General features: G+C 40.1%; 1 long non-coding RNA gene across 3 annotated transcripts in view; it reads right to left on the bottom strand.

The window, feature by feature from the left end:
• Nucleotides 1-12707, bottom strand: part of LOC140617575 (uncharacterized) — a 79224-nt gene that overhangs the window by 26249 nt on the left and 40268 nt on the right. The gene's annotated exons all lie outside the window — the stretch shown is intronic.

The raw sequence follows: 12707 nt of genomic DNA, 5'->3' as shown, positions 1-12707 counted from the left end.
GATGACATAAAAATATAACCTGTTGCACTGATTATTACTCAAAAAGGCCAGTGTATGTGATACATACAATTTACATGTTACCTGCTTATCTGTATGAACTGTGTGGATTTCTACCTGCATTAATATTAGAGAACACCCAAGGAGCGCCTTTGACTCTTACCTACAGCTCATATGTCACTTTTCTGGAATAATGCACTCAAGGTCTTAAATGTTAGAGCTGCCACCAGAAATCTATCAGCCTTCTTGGAAGCTATGCACATCTGTCTCCCTAGCACCGTTGCCAGTTCTGCGTTAATTGTTCACTCTGAATAGAGACCATATGGACGCTAAATGCCAAGGTTTGAAATATTTTTTCCTTTCATTTTAAAAGTCTTTTACTTGAAATGTGAAAGGTTCTGAATAGCACTTCATTTTTTAAGGGAAAGAAAAGGGGCAGAAAAAAGTCTTCTACAAAGTTCCATGGAAACGAAACAAACAAACACACAAACAAGAAAACACACAAAAAACTTCCCCAATGTAATGTTTCAACTCTCTACTCATTTATAAGCACAATTAGTAAGGAGCTGGCTCTAATGAACACAAGAGAAATAGATTTCGGTTTATTTTACAAACTGGGGTCGGGTGGGGGGGATCTATCTTCCCAGTGATTGTAGCAGAGAAATGGACCAATTAGTTGGGGCAAACAAGAGGAGACAGGCAAAGAAATATTCATTGTTTTCTCTCTCAAAGCCCCAGCTTGACAATATGTGTTTTTCTTAACTGGCTCTGGGATGGTAATTAGCATAACTCAGGGCTGAGCTTGGCGCTGAGATATGGGGCCCAGACTCCCTATTCTACATTGCTCACACAGCAGCAAGAGAGATGCACAAAGGGAGGTCACCTCAGGCTCCCCATCAGGTTAAAGCTGTAATGGATACAAATGAGCCCTGTGGTTATTTACTACCACAACACGCTCCACAAAACCCCTTGCATACCAATGTCAAATGTCTGGCACACAGGCAGAGCTTCTTTTTCCTGGAATAAATGCCTTTGAACCTATTTCCCACCCCTTTTGGTACCTAAGGGAGCATACCAGTTAAAGATGAGGAAGGGAATCCATGAAGAGCATCTCTGTGTGCCTGCATAAGCCTCAGTGCAGCCTCTGGGTCAGTTATAGTCACCTGGACATCCTGGGCTGAGCCACTGACTTTTAGGCTGAAATCCCGAAAACTTACTTAGCACCACTGCATTCCAAAAGCTATCCTGGCACTTATGAAATTTTCCTCTAGAGTTCCATTCTTAGGAAACGCTTGTCCCTTTAACATAATAAAGTGAAACCAGGTAAAATTTAAGGCATGTATAAGTCTCCTCTCAGGTTGGTCTCCTGCTCTCCAACTATCTTTCAATGCTTCAGAGTCAAGAATTCTGTTCTTGACTCCTCTCTCTCAGCTCCATCTGGCCAAATCCAGCCTGTTTCAGATATCATTTCTTTTAGGGACAGTTTCTTGATCAGTCTCCAACCCAGCAAAGTGACTTTCTCAACTTATCCCTTGCAATGCTTTATATCTTTTCTCTGACATTTGTTATCCATTTCACACGGTAACGATTTGTATACTTGTCATATTCCTCTAATAAATTTTAACTTTTCTGAAACAACAGGCTTTTGTTATACTCTTTTGTATCCGTATGGCACCCAGAACTGTGTCTGATACTTAAACTTGCCACTGACTGATCATCTTTTCCCTGTTCTTCATGTAACCTTGGATGTTAACCTACACCTTCTGGCTTCATAAGGATTAGGGTTTAGTTTTTCATTATAACAGAGCAACAATCCACATATGGCTTTCAGCATTTGCCCTTCAGATGAGTCAGGCATATACATGTGGTACTCTACGAAAAACACAAAACTCCAATTGCTTCTCTAGGTCATCCAGGTTTCTGTCTATATTAGCATGGCAATCTCTTGTGCTTAGTTTTCATTGCCTTGGGTTTTCCAGATTTGAATGCACACTCAGGTCATGGGGCAGCTCGCACTCCTAAGGCATGACTCTATTTTAGAGATGCTCTTCTGATTTCATCTTTGGCATACTCTTTTATAGTTCCCAAGCTCTGACTCCCCACACTAGAGTGGTGGAAAAGACATTCTAACCCCAGGCTCTTGGGATTGCCATCAACTGGGTTACCCACACCTAGTGGTTCTGCAAATATTATTGTAGAGTTTTATCAAGATTTATAGTTTATAAAGGTCACAGATACACACTGTATTTGGCATATTCTTATCCTCATTTCTTGTTTCTATCAAGAAATAAGGGTTCTAAAGTGACTTGCCAAAGATGACAGAACTACCAACTAGTGGAATGAGGAGTTATTTCCATATTTCCTAAGTCCAATGTTCTTTCTCCATAATTATAGTTTCTTGACCTTAAAATCCTCAAATGGCTGATATTGCCATCAGCCAAGTTTGTTTTGGGGAAATTGCCCTCTCTGCATACTACATATCAGCCTGTCAGAATAACTGGCCTGGAACCAGACACTTTAATGGTCTTTTGTTCATGTTCATCATTGGTAAATGAGGAAGCAAAGACAAACCTAAGTCAGGTACATAATAAGCCAAGGTCTCACTGAAGCCAGCTTAGGACAGGAGTGGAAAGACATGTCCCACAGCTTATGCTACTCAATGGGTGACTTAGCTGGCTTGCAGAACCAGGAACCAGGGCAAAATGCTAAGGCAGATGTTCGCACAGTGAACACCTGAAAGTCAAATGAGATGGGTGACAACCCTTTTCTCAAGAACTAAGGTTTTCTGCTCAAGCTGCCCTGTTTTGTCTGGTCAGTCTTTTACTGGCCTATAGTTTTCTCCATATTTACCAATCTCAGGTTGGACTGGGAAGTCATTCATGAGATCTATGCATCAGATACTAGACACTGTATTTCCTTATCAGAAGTACCAGTGCCCTCCAGGTTCAGATCAGAAACCCTGAATTCATAATAGGGATCAAGACATTGGCAAGCTCAAAGCCTAAATACTGGTAGGTGAATGTTGGATCATTCAGATCTTGGTTTAAATCCTAGCCTTCACCCTTGACAGCTATAGGCCACCCTCACTGTAAAGTAAGGGTAACAACGTACATTTCTTTCTGAGTTGTTAAACATATTATACGTGAGATAATTTATATTAAGCCATTAAGACAGTACTTGGCACATGTAAGGTACGTGGCAAGTACTTGTTTCCCCCAACTACTTTCCCCATTCCTTTGTAAGTAGACTGAGTGTTCTCAAAAGTAAGTTTGATTCCCTGGAGGATATGCATCAGAAAGTGCCAGAACTACAGTTGATCAGAAATTCAAGTGTTTTCTGACCTGGAGGCAATGTCTGTGCTCTTTAGGAATTAGAAATTCCCCTGTATCTAGAACCAGCAAACTATAATGTCAAAAAGAACAACAACATCTGGCCAGTGGCCCTGATGAGACTAAAACAGAGGCAACTCCCTTCCCCCTATTGTGTTCTGTGAATCTGTGAATGCCTGTGTTCTACTTTTGTGTCCAGGATTCTGAAATGAAGAGACAAAATAGATGATCTGGTGAGTCTTTGGTCTGATGGGGAAGTGACTCCACAGACTTTCCATTGATTACTATCCTTTGGAGCTACATAAGTCTTATGCTTTGAGAAAAGGTGTCATATTAGGAGAAGTTTTCCCTCCCCATGTAGAAAATGTGCACACGAATGCTCCAATTCTCCTTCCAAACCCTCTAGACAACACAGGCCCCAGCAGAGAATTGTTCTCATTAGTTACTCCCCTACAACTGGCTTTTAGTACAAATGCAAAACACGAACTCCATCCCCAGGGGCTGATCCTAACAAGCTAACAATGTAGAAATAAGCACGGTACTGAAAATACACAGAGAAAAATAGTATGGTTTGTGGCATGTTTTTTTTTTTTTCCTCTAATACTATCTAATTTTCAAACTAAAGCATGAGTAGAGATAAGACAAGATAGTTGAGGATGGGCCAGAATAAGGGAATCCACTAGGGAGGCAGAGTGTAGAACATTCCCCTATACCTGGAAGACCAGCAGATGCATCTGGCTTAGGAAAAGTTGGAATCCAGGTGAGATGGGTACAACTGAGATCTGCCCCAGAGGCGGAAATCCTTTGAGATCTTTAGAGGCTTTTTTTTTTTAAAGATTTATTTATTTATTTATTTATTTATTTATTTATTTATTTATTTATTTGAGGGAGGAGCAGAGGCACAAGGAGAGAGAGAGAATCTCCAACAGATTCCTGGCTGAGCACAAAGCCCAACTCGGGGCTCAATCTCAGGACCCTCAGATCATGACCTAAGTTGAAATCAAGAGGCAGCCGCTTAACTGACTGAGTCATCCAGGTGTCCCGAGATTTTTAGAGTTCTTAAGGCCTGGATTTAAATAATCACAGCCAGGTGAATTCTGACCCTGGATGAAGCATTGTTTGACAATCTAGCTATTATTTCCAAAGTCATAAATGAGCCCCCAATTACACTTCAAAGCTCCTCCCTCCCTCCCTCATACACATACACACATAATTATATATATACACACATACATAGCATACATAATATACATACACACATAAATATATATATATATATACACACACACATAAATTTGGATTAGTTTGGAGAATGAAATAAGTAAAAAAGAGAAGCAGATATATTTAAGGTACTTCATATTACATATCTTATTTAACAAGATAGAAATGTAGTTCTCTTTCATGTAGAATGGCTCTGGAGGTGGAAAGTCCAGGCCTGGTATGGAGGTTCCATGGTCATCAGGGCTCTAGGTTCCTTCCACTTCTCAGCTCTTAATTTACATAGATGGGGTCCTCTTTCTCGTGGTCCAAGATGGCTATTGAGCTCTATTGACATTCTGCTTACATATCAGTTTTAGCCCAAATTATCAGAGTAAGACCCTAAGACAAAGGATCTTCAAGTGCTGCTAGCAGCTTATTTGGAAGCGTAGGGAGGGCCTGGAGAGACATGAAGAATCATCTAGGGGACAGGAGGTAGTCAGATTATTACCAGCCATTAAAGTGGACATCTGGAGCACAATTGGCAGATCAGTTCTGGGGACTTGCATAAAATACACAACTTTAAATTTCCCCACTCAAAGGGTGAGGAAGCTGGAGTGTTTGTATGCCAATTCTTGGAAGCATTGATTGAGGACTGTTCTCCACTGAGTCAACTTGCACTTTTGGTATGCCACTTGCAGGCACTGGCTCTCCACAGTGCTAGGAAAAGATATTCCAGACATAGAGATGCGAAGCCTTGGCTGTTGGAGTTCACTGCAGAGTGCAGATGAATGTAGGTAGGTCACTGACAGTCTTGGCTATAACTTCTTTGGCCAGAACTTAGTCACGTGACCACATGTGACTGCAAGCAATGAAAAATGAGGTCCTTTATCTGGGTTCATTCATACCATCACATAAATAGGGTGTTTTTAAAGTGAACAGGGAAAATTGTTTTACATTAGGCAACCTGCAGTCTCTATCAAGTTCACTGAGCAAACGGGTGTCTCGATTATACTCCCTAAAGACAATTAGCGAATGAATTAGATTTGCATTTCAAAGTGAGTTGATTTGTCAAGATACACTTCTTATATCTAGGACTCAAATCATTTTGCCTTTCCTACAGAAACACTTCTGATCAAGGAACAGACTAGATATTCCTCCAATAAATATGAATCCCCTGATTTGAAATTTAACTCTTCAATATTTTGTTAGCATTCTCTTTCTAGCCCTAAAATATATTATGAAGTCATAATTATGTTATAATGATGATTTCTGAGTTCTTGACATATCAGATAAATCAAGATCCAGGACTCATGTTCATATTTATTTGGGAAGAAGACAGAGGATAGATTTTTTTTTTCTTAAAGAGTATCAAGGATGAAGAGGCAAGAATGATCTATTCTGGCTGTGGTCGCTGAACTACTCCAGGGAGTAATCTCAAACATCCAGTGTAATCAGATGCAAATTGACTCAAGCACATGTAGGTTGTATCACATAGTGAGGAAGTAAGAACAAGTTAAGAGTAGCATGGGGGATGAGACATTAGGGTAAGAGAAGCTAGCTGGGATAGAGAAGGTACAGAAGCTCAAATCAGCCTGTCTCAGGTACTGTTATGAATTCTATTATAATCTAAGCCAGAAATGAAACCCAGAAGCTTTTTGCTGGAGGCACAGGGCAGGTTGTGATAATGGGATAATCACAGATCAAGAAGGATCATGAGCTTAGAAAGGTGACATATACACCTTTATATCATGGTGCCTTACCCAGGACTTAGTACAGAAATCGTTTCAACATTAACGATCAGTTGAAAAAAATGAATGACTGAGTAATGAATCTCCAGGTTTCTCATGGGATATTCAAAGACTGAGCAAGGCTGCTTTGGAAAGTGGCTGATGAAGGTAGGCAGAAACTATGTTATTTACCTGCATTTTTTTTTTCTTCATGTAGTTGCTAATTCTGAAATAATCAAACATAAAATTAAAAATTTGAAGTGTGCTCTGAAGTTTTTCCCCTAGGAATAGTCATTAGTTTTATTCAGCAAACATTCCCAGCTCCACCTGCCAGGCTCAATGGGGGTCAGAAGGGATCATGTGGTGGGTTCTAGCCAATAAAATGTGAGCAGAATAGTGTGACTTCTGGGCTGAAACTCTGGCCCTCCAGACCTTTTTTTTTTCCGTCTGCTCCAGCTGCCCACAGAATTCCAGTGAATGACTGTGTTGTCAGCCTCACTGTGGAGGTGGGATCATTTAGAGCTGAGCCCTAGCCAACACACAGTTGGTCTGTAGCATGGCAGGAAATAAATGCTGTTGTTTGAAGCCATGTTTTGGAGTTGTTTGTTACCACAGAGTAATCTAACCTATCCTGACTGATCTAGCCTATCCTGACTGATTCCACTCTGGGGATAGTTTATCAAACTTTCAACACATGCTCTCCGTTGTGCACTTCAAATTCTATTTATTTTTCCCACGGCCCTTTCTATCTTTGACTTCTCTTTTGGGGTGGGGAGTGGGGAGGAATCCATTTATTTCCCTAAGGAGACCCTTTACTGGATATGAAAACTTTTTCTTTTTTCTGCCAATGCCACCAGAAGAAAACCTTCCTTGGGAAACAGATCCTCTTTCTTTATAAGTTCATGGGTTCAGAGCAAAGGAATCATGTTTCGGAGAGAGATCAAAGCGCCCATGTGCTTGCTTCCTTGCTACTCTTCCTGACCACTGACTGCTGGATTGATTAAAGACAGGCAGGAGTTTCATCTGAACACTAAAACCTATTCCTGCCTGCATGTGAAGATCACACACACTCCAGTCCCCAGGAATCCTCAAAATTTTCTGGTACGGTATATGCTATGAGTAGCCCTGAGACCACCTTCCATGTCCCCAAAGAGTTCATGACACAGTGAGACTGATACTTACAAATTCAACAAGAACACATTACTCAGAAAATGGTATAGTTCTGACTAAAGTAGAAGTGGGATTCAGGAGATGAGAGATGAATCTTCTCTGAACCAAGGCCATGGAAGAGAAATGGGCATTGCTTACAATTAGTACTGGCTAAGTTAAGGTGGTAATAGAAATGTAACTGTGTGGAATAAGACAGATGGATACTGCCCAAGCCACTTCGAATCCTGACTTTCACCATACGATCCTGATGCCCTGATATGCCAGTTGCTATAAAGGGCTGTGAGTGATAGAAGGACAGGGATTCCTGCCTTTCCAGCAGAACCTTCCGAAATTGCTTCATGAGCATTTGGCACTGCTCCCAGCTCTGCTCTGAACACTGCAAGAGACAGCTTTTCCTAGTGGAAACCTCATTTACAGCTTTAGCTTAATGCTATTTCAATGCCGGCAACCGTATGCTTATCAGAGAAGAAAGAGAAGCAAGGAGAAGAAGCCGGCTGTCCCCAAACCATTGTGCAGTCTTTGCTCTTGGGGCTGACTCTTCCCTGCCTCCATTCTTTTATCCTCTTTTATAATATTATTTATTGTGTTAAATCTTCATTAACACCCTGAACCCAATATTACTAGGGAGTGTTTTCTTCTCTGAATCTTATTATGCTCAGGATGTTGTTGGGATTATACTTATTTTATTTTTGCCTGTTGGTATTTTCCTAGCTTCATTTTTGAGAGTTTTATTTAAAAACAAAAACTTCAGTGCAGTCCCTGGGACAGAATGAAATGGAATTGCCAGAAAAATTGATGGGTTTGAGGAGGAGGTTACCATAGAAACCTCTTGGGTTTTGATGATGGAAGATGATGTCACATCTTCTAGAAAGAACTTGAAACTCTAAAGGATGCTTGACCCTTTTTTGGTGGTGGATAGCACAGAGCCTAGAATTGAGCTTCTAAACAGTATGATGAGACAGCCTTTTGCATTTCTCTTTTACAGCACACACACACCCACACACACATAGATATCTTTTAGAAATAAACGATGACTTTCTGACCTTTATGGCATGGGAGTCCAGTGCTTGGAAACATGGTAGTGATAGACAGAAATAAAGTATTTTAGAACATGTTTCCTAAAGGGGAAGACTTGATCTGGGTGAGAGGGTCAAGAATGAGGTTGTAAATAAATTCACACCATAGAGGTCTGGTTGTTTTGTTTCTCATTCTCTCAGCCCCTGTTACATTGGCCACTGTTAGGATGCATCTAACTTCTTGTTCATTTCTAGTGGAATTAAGAAAGGAAATAATGAACGGTTGAAGACATGTTGGGATCAATTGGAATGATGGAATTAATTATCTTGAGACATTCTCATGAAAGCAATGTGAGACCTGCATACTTTTTTTGGCTGCTGTGGTGTACAACTTAAAAAAAAGTGATTATTCTTGTGAAAAAGGTCTTTAGGTTTTGTAAAATTTGCAAGTTGTCTATGGCCACCACATGCTGCAAGTTGTTACAGAGCCTGAGTTATTTCCTTTGCTCTGATACTAAGTTACTCTTTGGTATTGGACAAAGCACTCTATTTGCTGGGCTTTAAGTGACCCCATGAAGGGGTTGGACTAAAGTCATCGGCATTTAATTTACAGATTATAAAATAAACCTCAGCCTTGCCATTTCTCCTTATAGATAGCATGTGTCTTTCTCATGAAATGACATCCTTGGGTTATTTTTTCCCTCTCTACTTGCCCGTGGCCAGCAAGCAGTATCTAGTGATTTTTCCCAAAGACTGGCTTCCTTTTGACTCTGCATAGGCAATCACGCAGAAAAACAATCAATGAGAAACACTAATTGTTTGAGGGCTGGAAACACACCAGAGTGAGACTGTGTTTAAAAGATTTGCAAAGAAAAAAAAAAAAAAAAGATTTGCAAAGAGATTTATAACAGGCCACTGCAAAATGAGAAATTGACTCCTAAGATTGAAGTATGGATCCCAAAGATTGTTTAGTTTCATACTGTCTGCCTTTTGAGAAAGTGAGGCAGACTGATTAATTATTTTGCTGTTGCTGACTTTGAGAGAGACTGCTGCTACGTTTGACCTGTTGAGTTGCCTGTGACAACACAGAGTCATGTAGGGTGGCATTAACTCCCGAGAAATACAAGTCCAGTCGGTCCACTTGTCAAGAAGAGTGACATGTGTCTGGTATGAGCAGCCGGTTATACAGTTTTTCATCACCATTATTCCTGTATTGAGTCACTTATTTTGAAAATGTGAATTTAATATAATTGATATATTCATGAACCATTTGACCATAATGCAAATTTTGTATTTGCTTATGTATGATTTGTTCACATTCAGGAGAAACACTAGGTAAACACAGAAAACTGCATTGAGTCATGTAAGAATATAGAAAACACACACACACATACACACACATAATGTAAGAATATAGCACACACACACACATACACACACACACCCCTTAAACATCTACCAGGGAGCTCAGTTCACCTGTGCGTTGTAAGCCACACCTATCCACATCTGGTGTTAAATTTTCTGTCCAATTTCAGATAACACTCCCTCCCTCCATCACTTCACAAGAATGAATAAGCTACAATCAATCCTCTGACTCCTAATTCCAGAAGCAAATGTCAGGTCTTGGTGAAGGTGGGTGCCATATTTATTATAGTGCTTCCATATTTGTTAACCCATTCCCCCGTGTAAAACCATGCTACCATGTTTATTGGATTTCTACTTTATTTTTTTTTTCATTTTGGTATATGTCCTTTTTGAATGAAATATCCTTTTTTTAAAAAAAAAGATTTTATTCATTTATTTGAGAGACAGAGAGCACAAGGGGAGGGAGGGATGGAAAGGGAGAGAGAGAGTCCCAAGCAAACTCCCACTGAGCATGGAGGCTTGATCTCATGACCAAGAGATCATGACCTGAGCAGAAACCAAGAGCCAGAAACCCAACTGACCAAGCCACCCAGGCGCCCCAGGTGTTTTAACCTTAATCCCTGTGATTTTCATTGCACCATTTTTTCATAGCATGGTGTCTTAGTTTTCTATTGCTGCTATAATAAAGAACCTCAAACATGGCTGTTTAAAATGGTACAAATTTATTATCTCATAGTTTCTATGAGTCAAGTGTCCATGCATAACATAGATCAGGTAGGTTCTCTGTTTAGAGTGCCACAAAGCCAAACTCAAGCTGGGCTTTTAAACAGAGTGCTTGGGGGAGAATCCACTTCTAGGCTCATTCAAGTTTTTGGAAGAATTCCTTTGGGGATGGTTGTCAGGCTGAGATCCTCATTTCCTTAATGGCTATTGGCCAAGGGCTATTCTCAGCTTCTAAAGCCTGCCTGTGTGCCTTGACTCATGGTCCCTTCTATCTTCAAAGTGAGCAACAGTGCATGAAATCCTTCTTTTGCTTCAAATCTCTCTCTCTGCCTTCCCCTTCTGCTTTATCTCCTAGTTTCCTCTGAGTTTCATTTCAGAGAATGAAAGCTCTGCATGCAGTTCTGTATAAATATATTCAATCTCCCTATTTTAAGGTTAACTGATTAGTAACCTTTATCACATCTGTGAAGTATTTTTTTTCCATGTAACAAGATGTATTCAAACCAGGGTGTGAGGTCATGGGGGCCATATTTCTGCCTACCATTTAGTGGCTTGTTTTTGTTTTTGTTTTTTTTTAAGATTTTATTTATTTATTCATGAGAGACATAGAGAGAGAGAGAGAGAGAGAGAGAGAGAGAGGCAGAGCCACAGACAGAGGGAAAAGCAGGCTTCCTGCAGGAATCCTAGTGTGGGACTCTATCCTGGGACTCCAGGATCGTGCCCTGGGCCGAAGGCAGGTGCTAAACCGCTGAGCCACCCAGAGATCTCACCTTTAGTGGCTTTTAGGAATATCTGTGTCCCATGATAATGGAACTGGCTGTATTTATGAACCAACTTTTTATCTTCATAGCTTTCCGGTTCTTTCTCCTGCCTCCATACTGTTAACGTCCCTCAAAATTCTCTTTTTACTGCTCTTTCTTGCACTCTCTTGCACCAGTACTTTTCTCTGAGTGACAGACTTTGGAGGATAATATAAAAGCTACAGTCCATCTCCTCAGACAGATGCAAATGCACATAACATTTCACTGACCCTCCTGCAGGTCATCTATGGAACTCCTGCAGTGCAGCACCTCCCTTTGCCATCTTATGTTGAAGGATAGCTTTGAGGTCACCAGTTCTTGTCATGTGGCAGTTAAGATGCAACACATTTTCTGTTTACTGCCTTATTTAATTTTCACAGCAAAACAGTGAAGATAGTATTATCCTTCTTATTTAATCTGAGGCTTTAAAATTTAGTATTTTATCAAGTTACACGTCTAGCAGGTGATGGACCAGCATTCAAGTTACAAGTTTATCTAGCTCAGAAAACTGTGGTGAAAACACCTGACTTGATCCATTATATGATTATAGGTCATTCAAAAATGTCCATCTTTGGCTCTAGTACATTTCTTGAGGGCCAACTGAACTCTCACCTGCACCGATCTCTCTTGTCATTTCTCTCACTGCCTTATCCATCTTATCCTTATCCATCTTATCCATCTTATCCTCATACATCAGAAAAACTCACAAAAATTTGTTCTTATTTTTCTCCTCCTCTTTATTCATATCCTACCAATCACCAAACTCCTACTAATGTCCATTCCCCAATTCTCATGGCAAACATTTACTTCCTTTTAAAGAAACAAAAAACATTGCACTACCTCTGGAAGTTTCTCTGACTCTACCATAAAGAAGCATCACAAACTCTCTCATTTTAAAAAATATTGCTAGTAAATTATTAAACCCCTTCTACGATGGCACTTACCTCATTGTATGGTAATTAATCATTTGTGTCTGTTGCAAACTGGATGTGAAGTGAATATTCCCACAAGTAAAAAGTCAATCTCTTGATTATCATCGTGCCATTATTTCTTAGCACATTGTCTGGAATACAATGTAAGCTCAGCAAATATTTGTCAAAGGGAACTGACTTGCATTCAGTTTAGGGAGAAACAACAAAGTATGAAGTTCGAGTGAGAGCAGTCTGATTTTTTTGTCAGTAAATGTATCTTAAGGTTTCATCTCAATTAAAAGAATGGGACAAAAAGACAAAATGTTTGATAGAGCTCACTTTGGAGAATGTTTCATTCTAAATGAAGAGTTTTCTAACTAAATGGCTTGCTACTTGGCCCATCATCAGAGGGATGTTCCCTTATAACAAATCCTCTGGTGCCCCTTGCCCATTTCAGAGAACTGGCCTC

Source organism: Canis lupus, chromosome 2 (genome assembly GCF_048164855.1).
Source record: "Canis lupus baileyi chromosome 2, mCanLup2.hap1, whole genome shotgun sequence".
NCBI lineage: Eukaryota > Metazoa > Chordata > Mammalia > Carnivora > Canidae > Canis > Canis lupus.
The sequence above is the reverse complement of the archived record's forward strand: the minus strand, read 5'-3'. Positions and strand labels throughout refer to the sequence as shown.